This window comes from Vanellus vanellus, assembly GCF_965231255.1.
Source record: "Vanellus vanellus genome assembly, chromosome: 3".
In the NCBI taxonomy this organism is placed as follows: Eukaryota; Metazoa; Chordata; class Aves; order Charadriiformes; family Charadriidae; genus Vanellus; species Vanellus vanellus.
Window position 1 is genome coordinate 23390747 of NC_138907.1, and position 24519 is coordinate 23415265.

The window sequence follows — 24519 nt, forward strand, 5'->3', positions numbered from 1 at the left end:
CTGCTGGGCTGATCCATTATTACATTATTGTCTTCTAGGGATTAACAACTGAGCTGAGCGCAATCCGGTCTGAAAGTCCTTGGATGGCTATGATTTCATGCACAACCATTAAAGCACTGCTGAAAAAAAGAATTCCAGAAAATGTCCTGGAGTCTCCAGATGTTCTTAAAATTGAATAAATCTACATAGCTCAGTTCAGACAGACGAATACGTCTCATTTCAGCATGGAAACTCTGAAATAGCCACAGTAGGACAGCTAGAGAGCATCACTGCAGCTGGGAAAAGACGGTGAGGAGAAGAGAGAGTGGCAAGTGGCAACACTTGCAGGGATCTTCAGCAGGAGATAGATTCCTTGGTCTCTTTGCGCCCTTTCCCATGCCCAGGGAGAACTAATTGCTCCAAGCATCCATTCCTTTTGAACTCTATTGTTGGCCATAGCAGCAGGAAAAGGCCCCCTGGGCCCATTTTTACATTTACTTTCAGCTTTTCACTGTAAAAGCAATGCAAACTGGCTTTAGTATAAGTGCGAATTAAGTGTTGCGCATATCGTTATGAAATCACAGGGGACCACAGTGAAATTGAATATATTACTACACACATTCGATATATTACTACACACATTTGTTAAATCAGCTCCCTTTAGAACCTGATTATCTTTTTAAACAAATTTTGTAAATGAGCTGTAATATTTTATATCCACTCAAAACTTTTCAGCCCAAACCACTTAACAAGCTCAAAGACCTGGAGTGGGAACCAGCTTTTGTTCTGTGGGCAGACGGCACCTGGCACAATGGGAGTCAGTCCCTGAGTCAGGTTCCCATGTGTTGCTACAATAGCAATACCCCTAAAAATAAGAACAGTAGGATGGAAACACTGACATTTCTGGGTCAGAAAATATTAGACAAAGAACGAATGAGTCAAACCTTAGTTTTGAAATAAGGAGTTACAGAAAGTAACGAGAATCCGAGCTAAGGAGAAGCTGTAAATTTTGAGATATGATCTAAAAGACCCACCCTGTTAACATATGGATCAAAGCCTGTTTGTGATTAAGCCTGTTCTGTCAAGAATAAAAAGCATTTCTAAATACGGTGAATAAGTCAAGTGTGAGGATTTGACTCGCGAGTCAAGATACAGTTATACGTACCTATTTACGCTATATCACTAGGGGTTTATAGGCAGTGTCTAGGACTTGAAGGATTGCTGACCCCATTTACAAAAAACCCCAAACAAACAACAGCTATGCGGTATAAATACATAGTATTTACTTGTACTGTTTGGAAAGTAAGGACGGGTTCTTATTGATATTCTGATCAAATGTTCTAATCAAAATTCTGACCAAAGTCTCAGATAATTACTCTGAACTTCTTAACAGAAAGGCAGAATCTGTACGCTTCTCTTAGCAAGCCTAGTGAGCAGAGTACTCAAATGGGGTGGTTTCCATGCAGGTTCAACCATTTGTAACTGGAGCACATCTGCAGTTTGGATCATACTGAGTGGTGGTGTATGGTCCTTCCTCTGAGTATATTCTACTTTAGTGCCTGGACAAGTAAGCCAAAGAACACAACAAACATGGGCACAGCTTGGTGAGGTAAGAGGCCACTGGATGTCGTTATTTCTCCTGCTATGAAGCTGAAGCAAGCCTTCTCTGGAAGTGGAAAATATGGCTATTACAGAAAGTAGTTGAGTTTGATTTTGAATGTTCTTGGTAGTTTGGAATGCTTCTTTTTAATTTAAAATAGCTTTCCAAAGTCAGACTTCTTCATGAGTCAGTGGAAACATACACATCCCTTTGCAAACGCAAGCAAAATCTTTGAGCGGCCTAGTTTTGGTACAAATTGGTCAGTCTTCAAATGGCTCAACTAATCGGATGAGTCTCTCAACCCTCCAGGCTGCTCAGACGCTCACATTGTGCTCTCTGAGCCTTCCCTCCCCAGGGACTTCAGAGCAGCCAGTTTTGTGGTACTATAAAAGTATACAAGAAACTAAGCATAAACTTAGTCATAAATGTCTCTGAGCATTTGAAATCTTGTCATTAAGATTATGGAGTCCATTCCTGCAGCCACTGGAACTCCTGTTTATTTGAACACAATCGTGGGCACATAAGCCAGATGGAAAGTACCAAAATACTAAGTATCACGCTTAGTTACTGCACAGCCATTCCCTCTAAGAAAGCACTACTGGTGGCTACATTAGAAGACAAGATTTAATGTTATGTCTTTTATTTTTCTAGTCTGAGATGTCAGTAAATGATCAGGAGCTCAGATATTTCTCCTCTGTTAATGGCTCTCAGCACTTGACTATTAATTACCAGAAAATGGCTCCCTCGATCCGTTATGATTAGTAATAATCTCATAAGTCCCTGAGACTTAGCATCAGTAAAGAAGTATTTTCTACATTTTCCTTATTTTTTTTTTCAGAGCTGAAGCAGCGAGCTAGATTACATTATATTGTGTAGCAGGAATATTATCGCTTTTTACATTCCAGATCCTTTCACGTTGTCTACTATATCATTGTACGTATGAGATACATCTACATCACTGCCGCTAAATATGCGCTATTGATGGCATCACTTGACAATATAAGTTAGCACAAGCATATCTGAAGGACTTCTTTGGTCCTCAGGCTTTCCATGTTTTGAAAGATAAGAAGGGAACAACCCGGCTTAATATCCAGACCTGGCTGAGTTGAAATGGTTGGCAATGACAAGAAGAAACACATATTTGTAAATGAGGTATACTGTGTGGAAAAGTAACCGGATGATGTTTTTTACACAAATATTTTACAAAGGCAAATTGTTCTTAAACTCTGTCCTGTTGCTGATAGGACTTTTCACTTTTCAGTTCTAAAAACAGAAAGCCCGGAAGAACCTCTGAGCTTGTCTGCATTGCCTGCCTTCAACAATTTGCTATATTCATACATAAAATTTTGTCTTGTGAACAAAGTCATAAATCTTTGACATCTGCAGAAAGACAAGAAGTTCTGAAGGTAGAGATTTATGGACTTATTCTGATTTTGTAACAAAACGTGAGTTACACAAGTGAGATCTGAAATTCATTCTCATCGTCGTGGGCCATGTGAAGGCATAAAGGACCATACCTACTGAACTGAAAAACTGGGAGAATTAAGACAGAATTAGTCATTATGGACATCATGCAAGCAAAAAGAAAAAGCATGAAAAACCCTTATTCAGAATTTAAGTAAGTATCTAGGAGCACTCAAATTGAGAGCATAATTTTAAAAGCAAATGGTATATTTGGTTATTTTCATCTGTGTATGTTAACAAGTTGATCATGAACGTTTTAGGTATTTCTAAAATGGCTTTATTATCTAAAATTATATGGTAGGTAGCATATCTAGAAATGCCAGAACTATTTTCCTTGTTGCCAAAGACACAGCCAAAACATTAAGTTTGAAATTAGTGGGTGTTTTCACTGAAAATGGAAAAATATTTCTTTAATGTACTATTTTTCCTTGACATTTTTCACAAGAAATAAAACCTGCTCCCAACCAGCTCCACATGTGACTTATTTGAGCTAAACTGTGTGGAATTAAATCTTAACAAGGGACCAATCTGAAATCTATAGAAATCCCTGGGACCCCTTCTATTAATTTGAGTGGTCTTTTGATCAGGCCTTACTTGAAGAAACATATTTATGAGCCCCAAAGATGGAACTCATTAAAATAAATTTCCTTTATTTTACATGTGTAATTTAAATGATTTTATATTTTATAATTCCCTATGAAAATATTTTATTATAAGTTACATGAAGATAGGGAAGTTCTAGTGATACAGGAACCAGCAGAAAAATATTTGCTGGTACAAATAAATGTTGCTCTATTAGCTTTTAAAAAATCTGCATTTTTTGCAGTAACAAAAGCTAAAGGCAAATGTTGGCTCTTACACTCTTTTCAACAGCACAAATGTGATCATCACCTTTTAGGTCCATGTTATAAGTATGATTTAGTAAAAACACGGTTCAGCAAGATCTGCTGGAGAAAGCAGGTTAAAGGTATCATCTGAAGTGTTTTCACTTGAATAAACCAAAACCTCCCAACATTCCAGCCTTAGCTCATGTCTTTGCTAAATGCATCCAAAACCCTTATGCAAAAGGTACGTGCCATCATGCAAGAGGAAAGATGCTCAGCCTTATGGGTAATATTTTTGTGGAACACAGAAAAAGGGGTTTTCTGCCATGGCCTAATGGCTTGAGACAAGTAGTGGTACCATACCTAAAGGGCAATACGTGGCCTTCATACATGGCGTGGATGGAGCTCCTGACTGTAAAACAGCAAGAGGGGCTATTGCACCCTGGGTGCTAACAACCTGATGTGAAGTCATGGAAAGAGAATGACATAAAAATGGATTTTTTATTGTGTTTTTTCCCTCCCTCTCCCTCAGAGCTGCCACGGCAGCAATGTGCTTCTTGGGAAGGGAACCTGTGTTATTGTTTGATTTCTGTTTTCTGCCAAGGGCACTGGCAGAAACCAAAGCTTTCCTACTACAAGAGAGAGGAGTTTGCCAAACTTCTTATTTTTTTTCTACTAATTTCAGTGTAAGAGAGCTGAATGATAGGGCAGAATGCTTATGTACCTGCAATTTTACAGTTGCTTTGATAGACTGCCATTTGCAAGCAATGGTTATTGACAATGTCCTGAAAACCAACTCCACAAGCCATGAATGATACCGAAATTGCTGATATCGTTATAACTTTTGCTTCATAGAAAGAAAAATTCCTGGCAAATCTTTTGAATTTGCGTGCCAGAAAACTGTTAGTCACATAGTTAGAGGGCTAATTTAAAAAAAAAAATAAAATAGAAAAGTGAGTTTCTTAGTGTCAGAAATGCAGGACAATAGCAGGACTACCATTAAATGAAAATCAAAAAGAGAAACTGACTACAACTGAACAACCCAAAACTAGAAGACAGGAAACAACCTTTTTTTCATTGATAGTCTATTTAATGTCCATGGCAAAGTTTTTTTGGCAAAACCAGAATTTCAGCCCCCTCAGACAATGATCAATGGGAATGATTCATACAAACTACACACGAGTAGGCATTAAGCACATATATTAATCTTTGGGGAACAATATTAAGTTAATTATTTCATTTGGCCTTTGCAGTTAGCAAAGCAAAAGTTAGAGGGAAATTTAATTACGGTTAATTTAAAAATTTTGGCCTTTATACTCCAAATGGGTATGTTATTTTGGACCTCAGTGATCCACAGTCCTCCCATTGATTTAACAGAGTTTGGACAGGGCTCAACATTGACACGTAGAGTAAACATGACTTGTAAAGAATATTTCAATTTCTTTGTTTGTTTGTTTTGTTTCTTATATTAAGGTAAGGAATAAAACTAACAGGGTGTATATGTTGTTACAAAACAAATTTAAAAGTTTTACATTTTTTCAAAAGTTAAGAAAAAGGAAGGGAGAGTTTAGAGGTTTATTTGATTGTTCACAGTAGAAATGTTTTTGTGATCTATGTGAAAACTATTGTTAAGTTTAAGTAAGTTGAACTGTAATTAAATAAAACAAGTAGATTTAAAGAAGCTTTAAGTGCACTCAGTGATCAGATGTCAACATTCAGCAGTTACATATTCTAGAAACACCAAAGCAGTGGTTTGCAATGTATTCCCTATTTAGCCACTGAAAGTACATGATTTTATTTTGGTCTTATCTATGTCACATTAGAGAGTGAGTTATATTCATGTTACTTGTCATATAATTAATTTTTTTTTTGCCACTACTAATGTCTCAACAGATTTTTGTGTATGCCACCCTCTACAACAGAAATACTTACAGTTATATACAGAGAAAATATTAGAAACAAACAAACAAACAAATCCTTTATAAAAAGGATAAGTGAACCAAATTTCTTCCACTTCAACTTCAAAGTGAGAATTAATATTAAAAATATCAAAGACCTTTGAAAGAGATAAAATCTTGAAGAATTGTAATGTGCCTAATGTAAGCCAAAAAAGAAAAAAAATCCTTAGAGTCTTTAAAATAATATTAGTTTTGCATGTCATTTTTTCTTTAACATCAACTTTTTTGCCTGTTTTATTGAAACTTCAACAGACAGTAGCTTATTTTTCCACAGACTTAAGCACCTGAGATTTTTGGCTAATGGATACAAGACCAGTAAAATTTCCTATAAAACGTAACTTTATATGAGAACTTACATGATGTTTATAGAATATATTCCAACATTTGCTTTTTCAAGAGCAAACTTAACATTTGCAGGAAGAATATCTGCTAAATTGCAATGCAAAAGTGAAAATGATCACCTGATGAATACAAATAAACAGAGATGTTTTCTCTGGAGTCACCACTTGCTTCCCGAGTACCTTTCCCACATAAAGATCAATAAATACCAAGCACAAAACTCAGTGAAATCCTTTCTGCTGCATTTAATGAGCTATGGATTAAACCTTGAACTGAAGACAGAGATGAACAAAGAGACATTTTCAATGAGAAACTTCTGGACCAGAAAATGTCCTGCAAATGACTGACACGTTTGCTCTTGTTACTCTTTAGTAACTCTTGTTACTAATTTTAGCAAAGTGATCGACCAATGGCTATGGATTCACAAATAGTTGCTAGCTAAAGGCGTGACTACAACAGAGTATATTCGTCTTAATGAAAATGACAGTATTTCAGAGCCAAGAACACAGAAATAAAGGTACATCAGTACTGGATTCAGCCTTTGGAAGGAAATAGGCCCAGATATTCAAAATAATATACTTTCTATAAATAATCTATCTATTTTAATTAACACCACCAACACCACACTCATTTCAGATAAGATCCTCCTCCAGTTTAATTACTCTCTGTCAAGTAGAGCTTCGAGCACAAGATTTTACTCAGAAAGTGACAAAGGAGATGATAGAAAGTGCTATAACACAAGAGAGCATATCAATATATGTCACCCTTTCCACAAGTCATATGTGAAAGTATTCTGAAGAGGAGACACTTTGGCGTTAATAAAACAGCACCCATCAATTGGATCTCCTACACAAAAGCTTCTGAATAATAACAAGATATGTGGGATTTTGGACAGTAGGAGTTATGTTTACTTCCCTCCTTGTACTTTACTCCAAGCTTTCTAACAAACCCCTTTATCTGTTACTTGCAAAGAGGTCAACAATTTCTAAGGTTTCATCCAAATAGACACCCACACCTTAATTTGAGTTTCAGATTTCACACAAGTCCAACGGAGATTTAACATTAAATTCAATAAGGCAAATTTAAGCCACTACTTTGGACTGATACACGTTTACCCTTGTTCACTGCAGCCTCAATTTGCAAATGGCCATAAATCATTTCTGGGTACCAAGCACCAGAGAAGTATCACCCAAAGGAATGTTTCTGGTCTTCTTTTCTCATATCTGACCCTATAAGATGGAGAGCAACAAATTCGGCACGCTAGAAATCAATTCATCTCCCATTGAAATTCAAGGATTTAGAAGGTAGCAGCAGATGCTTGTATCCTGCCAAAATCTTGCCATATACTCATTTACATGCTTTTTTCAGTCACCCTGGGTCAAATCTAAGAAAGGTTGAACTGATGTCCAGCTGATTGCTTTCTAATGATTGCTCTGAACAGGTTTGGTGACCACTGCCTGGGTACTAATGGATAGTTTTCCATATGTTAAAAGCTATTAATAAAAACTGCTGCCTTTAACAGAGAGGCAGTGGACTTAAATATAATGTCCCTTTCTTTTCTCCTTTAGTGATGATTCCTTCAGATCTATTCTCTGGCATGCAAGCATCTTACAGACCTCTTTTAAGTATCTGAGGTCTGGGTTCAGACTTACAGGCAGTGAACGTGCAGGGAAATGTCTCTTTGTGAGTACCTCAGAAGCTGCTGTTCTGCATCAAATTTTCTAAATGCATATTCTTTCTCCTAAAATATTTTGAATTTTGGAAGTGGTTCTGGTTACCAGTTGATGTTCTTAGACCTTTCTACCAGTGTCAGTACTCAGTCAAAAATGAATTAACTGTCCCATTTCTAAGGCATAACTACTTCAAGAATTGGCACAAAATAAAAATATGAAATCAAATTTTCCCGTTCCTGCAGAAGTAAGGAAAGAGCCACATCAAAACATTATGTAACCAGCACAAAAGGTGATTATTCCAAGATTCATATCACATCTTGCATTAAGGAAGACCATAGCACAAGGTTACTTGTCTCGGCTGACCCTTGCTGAATCCACCCCTAATCTGCTGACCCTTGTTCTAGTCATATTGCAGTTTCCCAGAAGGGCTAAATCCCTGGGTACAGCTGGGCATCATCATCACAGGGGAACAAAACCTCACCATATTTCACTGTATGTATACAATTCAGAAAAAGTCAGGATTGTTCACACTAATATCAAATCTCCTTGCATCCCTCCCTTTTCTCCTCTCAAGTCATGGCCACTCTCCTGCCAGTTCTGCTTCTACCTGTGTTTTAATCTCCAAATACTTCATTAAGTATCAGTTACCAAAGCTTTTCTTTTGCTTAGTGGACAATACTTACTATTATTTAAGACCTGCACACATGTATTTGAACAGAACGGCTCAATACGATAATAGAGCGCGATTGATCGGAAAGGGAGCTGGACTGGAAGATGTTCAAACAGCCTGGACTCCCTCGTGTTGAGGGTTATGTATGGACTCTGTCTGCTCTTTCATAAGTAATGCACATAGATAAAAGCACTTCAGACCTCAGCTGAAGTCAAAGAGTCTGAGTAGGTCTTGAATCAGCTTTATGTCATAATTTCTCACAGTCATCCCACTGTTCTGCTGTTTTCATTTAGAATGAATATAAACTATCCAGATTTAGTGTGAGTGTCTGCTTTCAGGAGCAGTGCACTTAGGGATTCGCTAAGTATGTGAAACAACTTCTCAGTACCAGTTTTTAAACGGGGATTGAGACTAAGTAATGGAAATAGCAGAGCCCATGGGATTGATTAAAAGCGTGTTGAGTTCTCTAATATTCAAAGCATGGCAATTAGAGCCCTATATGACACAGAACTGTAAAATCCAGTCAATCGGATGCTCACGTACATGGGCTTTCCTTACAGGGGTTAGCTAACACCAGAAATGTTCCTTATGTGTCATGGAAAAAGCATTACTACTTTAGGAACCCAAGACGTTGCATACTGAATTCGCATTCCCTTTACAGTAAATTGCTGTTTATCTGGAACACGTCATACTATTCTGAGAGTCTATCCAAAGGTCCATATTTTACGTCTGAGCAGGCCACGGTGATTACACTCCTCCGTGCGTCATTTGTTTCTCTTTGAAAACGGTGCGTCTAACCGCTGCCCAAATGAAAGTGTGGAGGCTGGGGGTGGGGGGAAGGGAGGACACGATTATCCCTTTCGTCCAGTCAGGATGGGAAAGCTGATACAAGAGCAATAACCAAAAGCCAGGTCTTTCCCACATTTATTGTCACACCTATCGTAGCCAGTAACATTTCTTTAACAATAGTCATGTATAAAGGCCTGGCTTCTGTGGAAAGATTTACTAACAGCCTTATGTGGAAACTCCACTATAAAACCAACGTGCTCATGGAAATAGTACTACAAAGATATAAAAACAATGCACAGAAGTGACCCACTGATGCATTTACTGTAAAACTCAAGGACTAAAACCAAAATAACCTCAAAATATAAAACGAGTACCGTTTTTTTTTTCTTTCCTTTTGAAACACAGAAGTAACTCTCACAGATCATAGGCTAAAAAAAGCATATTGTGATTGGAGCTAACAGTATTTTCACATTCTGCCCTTCAAAGACTCAACTCAATTTCATTTTCACAAGACAGAATCTGGCAGTGTAATAAAAGGTCTCTTTAAAAATAATAATAAAAAAAGAAAGCAAAAAAACGAAGGTAAGAAAGATCATCAGGACTGAATAATAATGACTGATTTTCTGTCATTCTCACTGCTCCGGTTGCTGAGCATTCAAATACTAAAAGAAAACATACCACTGTCTCTAGAGATGCTGTGTCAACAAAAACTCCTTCCGCTGGCATGATACAATATCTGTTTAACTAATCAGGGGGAAATTTATCATACAGGATTTGGTGGGGTTGTTTATGGAGTCGTTAGCACAATGGCACTCAGCTCTCAGATGTCAGTTGTGCTCTTCAGAAGATGAAATGTTGCAGCTGGTTAGGACATGAATGAAGGCCAAAACCTAAGTTATAAAATAGAGGACTTTAATTGAAGAAATTTTGTTGCTAGGATTTTGCAAATGTGTTGGTTGGTTTATTTATTTACTCTTTTATTTACTTGTTCTTTCAAAATAATGAGCAGGTGCTGAAGACTATAAAGATGTGGTGGGCTGAAGCATCAGCTAACATTGAAAAGCTTTGTAGCAATGTCTTCTACACCTCACTGTGAGAATATCAGACTTTGTTAGTGGGCTCATAAAAGACCTTTACCAAACATAAAAGGAATGGAATGAATTCTAAGATAATATTCAATTGCTGAAATTCTGCCTAGTTCTCTGTCTCTGATTCCCAGTTATAAAAGTGAGATAACCATTTGAAATGTAAAAATATTCCAGCTTGCACAAAGATGCCTGTCATAAGTCTTCCTGAAACCTTGTCCTTGTAAAACCTGGCTTTAAGGAGAATTTTTGGTAGAATAGAGTCTAGTTCTCCACATGTTTATCATTATACATTTAATTGACATAAACATTACAAGGATTAAGTCAATAGTGTTTATAAAATGCAAAAAAAAGCATTTCAAAAGTGCTTTAATAAAAGTGACAGGCAGATAAAGTGGCAGATGAAATTCAGCTTGGAGAAATATAAAGTAGTGCACATAGGAAAAGTAATCCTTGGAACAAGTAATTCCATAAAACAATTCTACAAAACTCCACCTCAACATATGATGTTAAAAAGAAAACAGAACAAAACGAAAACCAAATAGAAAGCCAGGAATAATTAGGAAAAGAAAAGAATAGAAAACATTAGTCATCATTATGCCACTGTATAAATCCATGCTTCATCTGCCTCGTAAGTACTACGTGTGGTTCTTGTCTCCTCATCATGAAAAAGATGCAGTAAAGTTGGAAAAGGCTCAGGAAGTCCCTGAGCCACAAATTTTTGAGAGAGTATCCTGAGGCCCTATGAGTGATGGTATGCCTGCCCGTTCTCTGACTTTCTCTTGTACATCCCATTATCCATCACTTTTGGAGACAGTACAGTGAGCTGGCTGGACCTGTGGGCTCGTCTGGCACATCATTTCTTATGTTCTTGACAGACTAAAAAAAAAATGAAGTGGGAGGGTAGTTTGCTTTAGTCAGTGCGCTTGTCTGGGAGTGAAAAGGGAGGTGTCCTACTGCATACAGAAGAAAGTAAGTATTTTCACTTCTGTTGGTGCCTTGGTTTACCAAAAGACCCGTAGAAGAACCTGGAGAAGGCTGAGCACTCTTAAAGAAGATGACACCAATACTCAGGAAACATCTTAAAGCGGGTCGCTTTTTTTTACCGGGAGCACATAAGCCCTGTCAGGATTTAGCTACAGTTAAGTGCTCTTCACCCAGACCCTGAGATAACCAAAGCATCTCTTATTCTACTGACTGTGCAGAATGTTGGCAGTGTACTCCATGGGCTGGAGGAAAGAGCGGACAGGGTGAACAACAAAGCAGGTCGCGACTTTTTCTTTAGAGTTATGTTTAACGTGTTCCATAACAATTAGAAAGGACAGGAGTACTTCAGTGGGATTTCCTGCTAAAAGGATGCATTGCAGGATTCTTGTCAATGCAGCCCACATGAGGCGGTGCTACTTGAAATCAAGGCGAACCAGGGCTTCAGTAACAAAGCAGAAAACCAGCACATCCTTGGGAATGAAACCAATCTCTTGCCCTACCTGGGACCTGTAGAGGTTGGGATCAGAATGATATTCTAAGTCACAGACCTGATGCTGCCTTTCACTGTTCCTCTTTTGCCAAATCCCCAGTGGAAGACCACAGTGGATCAGTAGACAGAAAAAAAAAAAAAAAAAACCAAAACTAGAAGTCCAGAAGAAAAGGAATTGTGGTCATCCCACTGAATATGTTTTGATGGGAGATGAACAGCCTCAGGGAGCACAACTTGGTGCACAACAATTTTTCCAAGTATGCACCGCTCAAGTTCAAAGACAAACACCAGAAAGAGTAGACTCTCATTTGCATGCCCAGGGGGTCAATACCCACGCATAGTCTAAAAGGACCTAAGAATATGCAATAAGACTGCTGTCTCGTGGTTATAATGACATAGTTCATGTAATATCTCTCCATTTGGTGATATTAGGAATCCTATGTTTGCTTGCAGAATGAAAGAGAAGCATGAAGACATCAATTCTTTAGTTTATTAGTGTTATCATTCACTGATTCCCTCCCCTGCAGCTAATGGTGAAGAGGAAGGAAACTAGCATGACTATCTTTATACACATTCCTTTCTCCAGGTGTGAAATAAAACTAGCTCTGCAGATTCTTCTATACACACTGCTGTATCTCTTAATATCATATGTCACCTCTCCTTTTACAGAGAAGCAAAGGAGGGTAGTGCATCGGCAGGACAACTCCACTAAAGCATGTAGCTTTGCATTTTCCTTACATGCTGCATTTGCTGGAATGACAGAACACACAGCAAGCCACACTAGGGCCATCATTTGTCAGTCACCTTTAAGGTTTACCCATAGAAATAAAATTTAATAAAATTCAACTAACTGTTCATTGAATTCAGAATCTTCTTCCAAAACTTTTATGAGAGTTTGTGAAACTTCTAAGGGCAATTATACATTGAAATGCTTATAGGGCAATGTTTGTTTTCAACTTCAGAAAATGAATCTTGCTTATAGCTGGAAACACAAAGACTTACTCTTTAGAAATGTTTAAATGTGGCCCATTAACCATGACTTTATTAATATCATGGAAGCACTGATAGCAACTCTATAATCAATGTTCAATTAGGCATGAAAACAAATACTGATTGAAACCAAATTATTACACTTCAGTTCCTCTTACAGGTATGTTGTGCTTCCCAGGCAAAACATCTGGAAAACTGCCTTAGCAGGGCCATTGAGGCTTTCTGTAATGTCAAGGGATCCCTGGCAATCTGTACAATTTTTAGTCCTAATTCCTGCAAGTTATCAGTAAGAGACACAGATGCAAGATTAATACTTGCACGTGCAATGTGGGCATGAATCCTATTGCACTGCTCTGGGTATTGTTACATTAGGATGGTTATCAATTGGTTATTTTGGGTTTTAGAGTGGGTTTACAAATAATTTCGGTTGAATGTTTGGCCTGGATCTGAGGGGCTGCCATAAAACTTTTCCTAGTCCAAGACATTCCCACTTGCGGGTAGCTTTTCTAAGAGTTTGGTCTTTCACAGAAATTAAAATTAGCCAGAATCTTATATGCTGGGTAAACATTGCAAAGGAAAATATTGTAAAACCACCTAAAAGGAGGGTTATTCACATAACAGTTGTTTCTCATTACTGTTTGCATTAAAGAAACTGATGAAAGAAAATGTGAGTCAACCAACGCCAGCATATCAAAAATGTATCGTAGACCTTAAAGCAGTAAAGTGTTAGTAAAGGACAACACCGGGGGAAGAAAAAACAAGCCAGAAAAAGAGCTTTAAGTTCTGTAAAGAAGAGACCTGTTTTCCTTGATGGGGGGCAAAGTTGTCTTTCCTCTTTGGAGAAGGACTTGCCTCTGAAGCATCCTAGATCTAAGGCTGCACCAAAGGGAGCTAAATGGCCATGGGCCTCATTAAGGAGAACTCCAGGTGGAGGGCAATGTGCAGGTAGGAGCAGTAGTGACCCTCAGGATTTTAAAGTGAGCCATTTCTCCCCCAGACGGAGAAATTAGAATTAAATTTGTTGTGCGTCCCCCTGCGGTTGAGAGGTCTCAATTCTCTTGTTAGTGGGTAGTGCAACTGCTTTGCTCTCCTGTTCTTTTTCCATGGCAAACGAACTCACCAGAAGTGGACCTTTTTGCATGATTTCTTTTCATCAGTCATCACATCCATCCATCAGGTACAGAAACATCTGGGCAAGCTAGTTAATGTGTAGCTGACTTCAGTTAGTGTTTATAATTAAGCCATGAGATTCAACAAGCAGTGCATTTCTGAGGGATTATCACACACCTCAGGTGCAGCGTGAGGCACCAGCCAAAAGCCAAGTGACTTCAGCTACTCAAAGAGTGCAATAATCCCTCAGAAATCTATTAACCGTGAGTGCCTTATAGCTATTATGGTATGGAAACTCTAAGGTAAAAAGGTCATACCTGTGCTTTTAATGAGAAATATTGACACATGTATGACATCACTGCCAGCCAATCAGTAGTCACCATCGTTACCCAGTATTCGCAAATCATTTTATAAGAGCCCAAAGTTATAAAACAGTTTACAGCGCTCTGAAAATCAAACAGATCACTTCTATATTGAAAACTCATTAAAAAAATATAAAAAAGATATCTTTTATATACAAAACATGTCTAGGCCTACCCTTTCTTTCCGTTCGTCTTTAAGTTCATAATATGAACGATTCAAGTGCCAGAATTGCTTATATGCGTAATATTAAGCATGTTAATTACTACGAACTACACATTTTCAATAATATTTGCAGGATTTAATGAATACCTATGGCTTGTCTTTCAGGAACACGCTCCTGCTTCTGCCCCAGCACTGCTCCCAGCATCCTAACTGTACGTCCTTGTCAATTGGTAGGAAATCTCGGTCACCAAAATTAGACAAAGCTGGTGTATTCCAAATTCCAAGATATACTGTAGCCCAGATGGACAAAAAGGAGGGAGAAAAGCAACCCCTCTCTAGAAATCTCAGCTGGGGAGATGGCTCATTGGCTTTGGTCATGTCAGGGATGACCCTGTTGTGCTGTGGACTGGTCTAACAACTCAGCAGTACAGTAAACTCATCTAATCAAATGCAGCATCCAGAAACCTTCCCTCATGTTGTTTAAATTGCTAGCAGTAGACGTAATCACAAAGGTCAAAACAGAGAAAAGAACTTATTTTTTGCCAAATGATAGCTAGACCCAAATTTTGTATATGATGATTTATTCAGAGTATAGCAAAACTATGTGCAGATTTTCTTCAAAACCGGAAAACTTCCCTGCTTACTAAAAGATGGCAATTTGCAAGAAATTTATGTTACTGCACTGGTTGGTGACGCCTGCTGTGATAATGTGCTCTATTGGGCATGATGAAGGACCACTCTGATGTGATTTTTTTTTTTAATTGCACGAATATGACTGAGTAACATTAAGCATTCAGTGTATAATGGTTTGAGCAAATAAGTAAGCCTTTCTTTACGACTTGCAGAGTCAACAAATAGCCTCTGTCAGGCCAGTGAGAAAAAGTGAGTGACAGATCTAAGAAGCTTTTCGGAAGAACATATTGATATTTGAATCTGCAGTTTCCATGCTCTAGCTGATGTCAGCCGTTGGGTGAAAGCCTCGATATCAGGTAGCCAAGACAAGCATCTAGCTGCCACTTAAAAGCTATCTCTTTCAGAGAAGAACTGAAGTAGTATTCTTTCTACGGCTGTGCCTGCCAGGCAGCAGACAGATGCCCGCTGTGCTAGCTAAACCTCCCGTATTCTAGAGCGCAGTGTGCATTGCATGAAACCAAGCTATAGATTACAAAGGAGCACAGCAAAGGACAGACTCATGGATTGCATCCCTAATTGTTGAGCCAAGGGCATTAACGGCAATACAACATAAGTCAAAAGATAGAGTCACAAAAGCCACTTTGTTTTCGTAAGAAGTGATGACATTATGAAAGTATTGGTCATAGAAAATAACCCCGGATCAAACTGATCACAAGTTGAGTCAGTTTAAATTACATGGAAAGTGAAACAAACAAACTCATAACCAAGATTTCTTTATTTCAGAAGAAGAAACTTCAGGACCTTAATATACCCAGCGCATGAAGTCAATTGGACTTCAGAATTCCCAAGTATCAGCACGGAGGAGGCTCAGCACACTGCAACTCAAAGCTTGCTGGAGCATGAGACCTCAGGAAATGGAAACTTGCAGAGAAGAGGACTGGAGGTGGGGTAGAGCGCTGCCAGATGGCTAAGAGAAACAAGGGGGTCGAAAGGAATCATGCTGAGGTAGAGGAAAAACAACTCAAAAAAGCTTAATGCATTCAGATCAGGAGAAATGACTAATCTCCTCCCCTGAGCACAGCAAGAACTGGCATGTGAAACAACAGCTCCAGTAGCAAGTGGTTTTGCTACCCCAGCATACTGCATAAAAATTTTCCTTGTGATAGGATCATAGGACGTGTAACAACTGAAGGACATAGCAGAGAAAGTGGTGCACGTAGAATGTGCACCAAAGAGATGAGAAGAGCGGGTAGTGGGTTAAAAACTAACGAAGGAAGATCAAAATACAGTTCTCTGATAAGAAAGTGCTGCTAAATAGAGGAAAAGTCTCTGAAACATTTAGTATAGTGTCACATGGGACATATTTAAAATATAAAAGGAGAGGATTAGTACTGGAATGGGCAAATGAGTTCAACTGCCCGATTTGGGCTTAGGGAGATGCTTTTCTTCAGTTCAGATTAGCTAGGACCTTCCTGTTATTCACCTTCCACTGTTGCGTGGTCTACGGATCGCTTTTTGTGCAGAGGTCTCTAACAGGTCATCCACAGCTATAGCAATCTGGGCATGAGTGGAATTCTGTTATCTCCTGTTCTTTTGCTCTAACATATACCAATTCAGTTTCATCTGTAGAGTTAATTGGTGTAGGGGTATTTGGCTACAATGCAATATCAGGAAAGCGAACTAGATATAATACTCCTGACTATTTCAATCTACCATTAAAAATTGCAATAATGAAATTTGCTGGCTTTCTTAAACAGGAAGTAAAATTCAGATTTTTTTTTTTTCCTCACACTTTCCTAAATATTTTCTGTTTCTCTGGATACTTTCAAAGATGTTATACACTGCCTGTGGCATGACACTTTGCCATTCTTTATTAAATAATTGCTAATAATTCAAAAAAGCGTCTTCAACCTTTTTTCCATGTTACCAAACATGAATGCAATTTTCTAGAGAGACCTCCCCAAACATCCTATATTCATCCGTCAAAACTCCGATAATGTTGCACTTTGTTATCCCTTGTACACATAGTTTTAAACACAACAGTCAGTATTGTCTTCTTTCCTCCCACTCCTTATTGACTGTCCCATCTGGTACATATACTGTGAGCTCTTCATAGCGGGAGCCATCATTTTGATTTGACAGCATCTACAACAGGAGTTTCTGGTTCCTACTGGAGAAATGCACCTCCAGTGCAAGAAAAGAAAGGACACATTACTGTGTGCTCATGAACTAAACCAAAAACTGTTAAATAAAAAGCAAAGAAAAAGTCATTTTCTGTATCAGAAATTGGTAGGAGCCAAAGTTTGAACTGTAGATGATTGCCATGATTGCTACGATTGCCTTTTGCCATTTTAAAGAGTGAAGCTACAGTGTTACTCCTTTGAGAATGCAAACTGAAACTTGAGATGCCGTCTCTGGAACAAGAGTTTTCCGTGATAAGTGCAGTACAGACCATCTCTTTTACTCAAAATTTGGAGGGAAGGGCGCTGCCGTGAGCTCCACTGCAGTCCCACATTACATCTCATAACAGGGCCACCGCTTCTCAAATAAGTGACCCATAAACAATCTGAACCAGAAATTACGGATGTATTCATGTATTCTAAGAGCGGTTGTCACTGCATACGTGCTCAGTCATCAAGAGTTCAGGCCATTCCTCAGTTTGAAAAGATCCTTCCAAACTCCCAAAATGCTGCTATGACCTGAACTGATAGAGATTTTGTCATATTTGTCCTGATGTGACACAGCAGCCCTCCTGCAGATACACAAATGAAACAGGGCTAATGTAAATATCCTCATATGACCATTTATAGCTTTCTGACCTCCAGTGTTTTCTCTTTGTTTCCTCTTGCCTTCCAAAGAGCTGCTTATCTAAGATCTCAAAAGTCACCCTGGGATGGCTGACTTCAGTCCAGCATCCAGGATCTGATTCCAGTTTCAGTAAAAGTGAATGCCTTTTGTTTAAAAATGCAGCAACAAATCACAGTAAGTTCAGGAAACAGTGGCACTGTACACTTAAGATTTAAAAGGATGTTAACCGGCTGCTCTGTCCAAAAATCTTGAAATGGGAATCTATTTTATAATACGCTTCCAGATTCTAAATATATCACAGCAAACACAAATTACCACCGTGCCACCAATGTGGTTATTAAAGCCCTGGAATGTCTTTTATTATACTGAATCCAGCATTATTTCAGCGTGCTGTCCTCAAAATAGTCATTCCATCACCCTAAGAGGTAATTAGCGAGCCTGAGTTCTCTGGGATATTGTGATAATATGCTGATATTACAGATTTATACCCCTTGGATCCAGATCATAGTTGCTCACAATCCAGGCCAACCAATGAGATAAAAATTGGTGTTTGCCAGATGAAAAAAAGGCAGAATCACCAGAAAGGAAAACGTTATTTAGTTACCAGCTCTTCTGGGCATATCAAACAGTGGTGTTTATGAAAGCCAATGGACCTTTTGGGTCAACACAGACTATTTGTGGGTCCAGCTGAGGATGAGGTAAATATTAAATGCCTAGGGTGAAACACTGGTCACGCTAGCAAAACTCCCACTGATTTCAGTGTGGCCGGGATTTCACTCTTCAGGGCAATTAATTGCTTCGGCAGTTATCTGCACCTGTGATTCTATAGGTTCAATATCCAAAATGAGACCAGTCACTAAGAGACCCTGAAAAATTAGACTTTTTTTCTTTTTAAAAAAGAGGAACTCTATAAAAAAGTATTTGACACTGTCCATAAAAATGGAATTACTGTTCAGTGTAAAATGTAAGCTGAGGTGATAGCCAGAAAAAAAATGACTTATAAAAGTGTGCTTGATATGGAAAACAAGTGTCAGCTCCTCGCTGCTGTATTGTTAATACATGAAAATAAAAGAAATCCTATAAGGTCTATGGGAGCTTGCTGTGGATGAGTAATATTGAAGGCACCCTCATAAAATGCATAATGCAGTTGGTAATCCTTAGCAGATCTCAGGGGGTTTTTTTGGTTTTTTTTTTTTTTTTTCAACTTTCCCTCCTTTCTCAACATCTGTTTTAGGTCACCCTTGAATCCCACCTTCTCCCCAGGAAAGCAACACAATAGCATGCTCAGCAGAGCCCCCCAGTACACTCTCACACACACATTCTCCAAATGACAAATAATCTCCATGTATCTTCTGGGAACAATAAAAATCCTTGGATGTGCTCCCAGAGCCCTCAGGAAGTTCAAAAATCTTCAGAGGGGGGCCCTGGATTGAGGTTTTATCTCTAGAATTTTACATAACAAACTTGGTAAGCGTTGTATAACAGTTAATACATATTCAATGGCCCAAAAAAAAAGAAAAAGAAAAAAAAAAAGACATTAAAAACAACACTGGGGAAGGTCAAGTGAGTCAAAGGCCTGGTGTGCTGTGATCGCTTCACGGTGAGGGCCGGGATTCCTCTGTTTTATCACATTTGTGCCGTGCTCACCTGTGTTTTGGAACCGCAGCTGCTCCTGGTGATGGAGCGCTGTGCAGAGGTGAGCTGCCGAAGCTCAGACAGGACTAACAAAGCCGAATGGTTTTCATGCGTTCTCCTCCATGCTGAAGTTTCTTTTCCTTCCTGCGTTTCCTACATCATGTAAAGCTCCCTGGCACCATCTCCGCAGTTTTGTCTGACACTTTTGAACCTGTTTAGGCGACTCTTTCCAACTGTTTTATTAACCGTAGTCTGAGGCTGGTCAGCTGAGTGACGTGGCACCAGTATATGACTGAGCTACTAATACTTTTATTAAAAAGAGGATTTTCTAAAGATCTGTGTAGATGATTCTAATGCATATAAAAATACCTGTGCATGCAGACCAGTGTCTCTGCATGAGAAAAACAAACTACCTTTGTGAACTACCAGGCAAATGGAAAAAAAGAAGTACTGATAAAGAAATCACAAATCTTAAAAGTAAACTAACAGAGCACTGGATCATTTACCCGTGGAAAAAGAAGTGAATTTGTTCACTGTTATTTTTTAGTTTGATGGGTCTACCGATTGCAGAGATCATCTCATGAGGTAAGGACAACAGAATATGACCGTTCAACATCTGGATATGATAGAAATAATGAGTAAGTGACATTCGGTTCCCTCATTCACAGTAGTATTCATGTGTATTCAGGCTTTTGTAATACATTTTCCCTATACGCTACATGATGCAGCGTAAGGGTAGCAATGGGCCAAGACTGAAACTCTGTTAACTCTGACAATAATATGCTTTAGCCTCTCCAGTGAGTTCAGCCAAGCTCAGATCATCTCCGGCAATAATTATTTCCAAAGTGTGACAGACACTACTTTAACTTCTGGTAAGTTCTTGTCCCATAGTCACAGTCATGTGTCATTCATCTTACAGTAAGTGAAGTGAATCACAGCACTGATAATGACATTTTGATTGATCCTCCCTAAAGTATGGCAGGTTTTCTTGTACTCAGTCATACCAATTTTTAATAACGATTGCTTTTAAAGTATGAAAAATCTTGGGTACCAGCACTGGCTAAATGTCGTCTTACTGTGCTCAGAAGAGGCTAATTTATCCTGCCAACAAGCAAAAGAGTATTAAAAGGAGGAAATACTGAGGAATTCCATAAGCGTGGAATTCATCCCCATATAGAAGGCCAGCGTGAGGCCCTGGGGCTATTTTAGTGGGACTTTAAGCCATAGCAATTTAAGTGGGATTTCAGTTGTGTGTAGATCCGTGCTGGCTTCCTGCACAGAAGAGACTTTCAACCAAAGACATTATGAGGAAGATGCGAAGGGATTACAAGCGTTCTAGGTACATTTCCATCCCCGAGGCTCAGGATATGAATGCACACGGAACCTACAATAAGGTACACGAGGGTGCAAGCCCCCTGTGTGTTAGCTATGCGGTCACGGTAAGCGAGAGGTAGATTTTCTCTAAGGGAAAGAAAGTTTCTGCAACACCAGTATATTTTAAACCAGCTATTGCACTCTTCACGCAACTCATCTCTTACTGCCAAATGAAAACCGACCCTGTCCTCCACCAAAACCAGCCTTTTGGGATGCAGGTTCAGTCACTCTAGACTTAAGGCCACGTTAAATGACTCCATGACTTCCAAGCTGCAGCTCGTTTGCGTGGAGCTTATGCAGGGTAAGCATATGGTTGTCTGTACTCACTTGTGCAGATATACCTTAAGATAGATAAGCACAGGCTCTGCAAAAGCCAGCGTATGAAGTCAGGAAACCTCTATGATTTAATGGCAAATACTCAGAAGTGAAGTGTCACTCAGGCGACCTTTCCCTGGGTGCATTGACCACCTGAAGTTAGCTTTTCTGCCAAATACACAGTCAGACTCTTGAAATCTCCCTGCACCACTTGCCTTCCCTCCTTCACCATCTCCCCTCTGTTGATAAAAACAATTAAGATACTCCTTAATGAACCACTTTAAAGACTTTTCCCAGCTGCATATTTACCTCTTCTTGCTGGGTTAATATGAATACAGATGATTTTCCCAAGATGGTGGCTTGCAAAGTCTGTGCATTAATGGAAAAAGTGGCATGGAAGGAGTATCTGCAGTCAACAAGGAAGGTGGAACAGGCAGTCTTACTTTTTAACAGTGTATAAATGTTCACAAAATTATAGGATGAAACTCTGCCTTTCAACGGGATTCAGCTGTCTCTCTTTAGGTGTGTCCCTGTTGGAGCAGGTCCAGAGGAGGGCCACAAAAATGATCAGAGGGATGGAACACCTCTCCGATGAAGAAAAGCTGAGAGAGTTGGGATTGTTCAGTTTGGACAAGAGAAGGCTCCAGGGAGACTTTACTGCGGACTTTCAGTACTTAAAAGGAGCTTATACGAAACACGAGGACAAACTTTTTAGCAGGGCCTGTTGCGACAGAACAAGGGGTAGTGGTTTTAAGCTAAAAGAGGGTAGATTTAGACTAGATAGAAGGAAGAAATTTTTTACAATGAAGGTGGTGAAACACTGGCACAGGTTGCCCAGAGAGGTGGTAGATGCCCCATCCCTGGAAACATTCAAGGTCAGGCTGGACGGGGCTCTGAGCAACCTGATCTAGTTGGAGATGTCCCTGCTCATTGCAAGGGGTTTGGACAAGATGACTTTTAAAGGTCCCTTCCAACCCAAACTATTCTATGAGTCTATGATTGTATGGTTCTTCCCTTAGGATTTAAAACCAGGAAGCCTCAAGCTTGAGGGCTAGGTGTATCAGACTGTCACTGCACATGGCTACTGGAGGAAGGGAAGGTGATGGTGGCTGTGGTTGTCTTCTGCTTCCCAAATGGCCCAACGTACTATGTTCCTGTCTGGAATCGGCTCTCAGGTTCATCTGAGGTGAGATGAATCTAAGAGTGAGACTGGACCTAAATGAAAGAGCCACTGGAAAAAGGTAGAAGACCAGTGTGGCTGCCACGTTCTCCTTCTGGTGGCAGTCTACATGAAACTAGGTGTACTTAGAGCATATTAGATATTTGGGAGATTTACTGAGAAAAATACATACATTGAAATTGGCAGATCTAAATTTTGGATGACATGCCAGAAGTTTAAGTGCCTAAGTCCACTTTGTGAATTTAGTTCTCAGTATACGTGTGAAAGGATTACAGCCATTAGTACGCCTGATCACGGTTAGAAAGAGAAATTTGCCAAGCACTCAGAACAAAATACATTTGCTTGGAAAAACATCCTTCTATGAATTTTATTAGTTCTAAAGAGAATATATATTGATCTTTGGCCTTCATAATTCTGGAAATCTTTTCCCTTATGAATAGTGAGGTGCAACTTCTGAAAGGTTTAGGTACGTAAAGGTCTCACTAGGTGCCTCAACTTTTATAAAAGACTAGGCAGATTAGTCCTTGCTTTTCATTCATTTTAATTGGAGTTAAGAATAGACATAATTCTACTTATATGAATAGCGGCAATAATTTTAATAATGACCATACTTAACTGTCTGAAGTAAAATCATTAGATTTTAACAGAAATATTCTTTTCTAGTAATTCTGTGTGATAAATGTTAGTGATATTCCTGGGTGAACTCTATTTTTAGGTAGTATAAAAATTTTTTGAAAAGCACACTCAGTGCCTTCTGGGGTATTTTTGCAAACGAGAAAACAGGCTCAGCAGTCTCATTTCTTAAACTTATTTAATATAGTTACTGAAGCAGAAACTTATCATGCATGAATGTGAAGCAGAGTCATTTGACTTTGAGTGGTGCATACCTTTGAATACAGAGATAAACTGTACTGAGTCATGTATGGTATGTTTTTCTAAGCATTATAGCCATGCTCAAAAGATCAAATTTCTGTCTCAGTTTCAAAGCTTCATTTTTCTGTATAGGAGGCAGACTGTATTTTTAATTTTTTAGCAAATTAAAATCAGTACAAATGTGCTGGCCTCAGCATAAGAGAGATATATTGTGTAGCTACTTTTTGTTGCTACGTCTTTTTTTTTAAGGATGTAGACACGTTTATGAAAGAGAATAACTCGGATCCCAGCACCAAGCAGCAAGGCAAGAATGACGCTTTCTTGCTTAGCGTGCTAGACTGCGATTAACGAAATCTACACTAAATTATTCACTTCTCTATGAACATCTTGTGCCGTCATTTAACCTCATAGTGCCTCAGTTCCCCATTTACAAAATAGGCATAATATTTCCACACTTTAATGGACCCCAAGAGGATTCTTTAAATGGCTGCTTCTTTGAAATGCCCAAGATTTTAAGTACTGTAAATGAATCAGCCTTATTTATAGCTGTGCCATAAAGCTACTTTATATATCACTATATGAGAGGAAGCCAGAGTTCAGCCAAGTAAGCTGAGGATGGGATTTTTGTATGGAAAGAAAGTTAAGCTGCGGTGGCCACAAAGGTCTAGTAAGAAAGCAACGGATGAGAGGAATCTGGCCTTCTACTTTTCTACTGGTTTTAGGTTTGGGCTTTTGTTTTGGTTTGGTTTGGGTTTTTTTCATATTTAAAAGTTTACTGATATTTTGCGTAGGTGTTTTCTGCTATGGAACCAGTATATCACCGATAGCTAAAAAGTAAATCTTGACTCATGGTTACAAAAGCCTTAGTTATCACAGAAAGGCTGATTCTGCAAAGGGGAATTATGTAGCTAAACACTAATGCCCATGAAGAACCTTACTAGGGTCAAAGGGTCTTCTTCGGAAAAAGACCCCTGTACCGAGCTGCCGACACCGGCTGAGTTTGGGCAGTATCGGCGTGCAGGTAGAAGGTGAAACCACACAGCCCAGTAGTGTGTTTAGGGTGATTTCATTAGAGATGCACTATATTGCCAAAAGAGCCCCTGGAAGCAAGCTGGAAGGAATCCTACGAACTCTTAGGATCTTTAACATTTATTCCTACCTTTGAAACAAATTCCATTCGCTTAATGTTCATCATGAACAAGAAAAACGCATACAGCA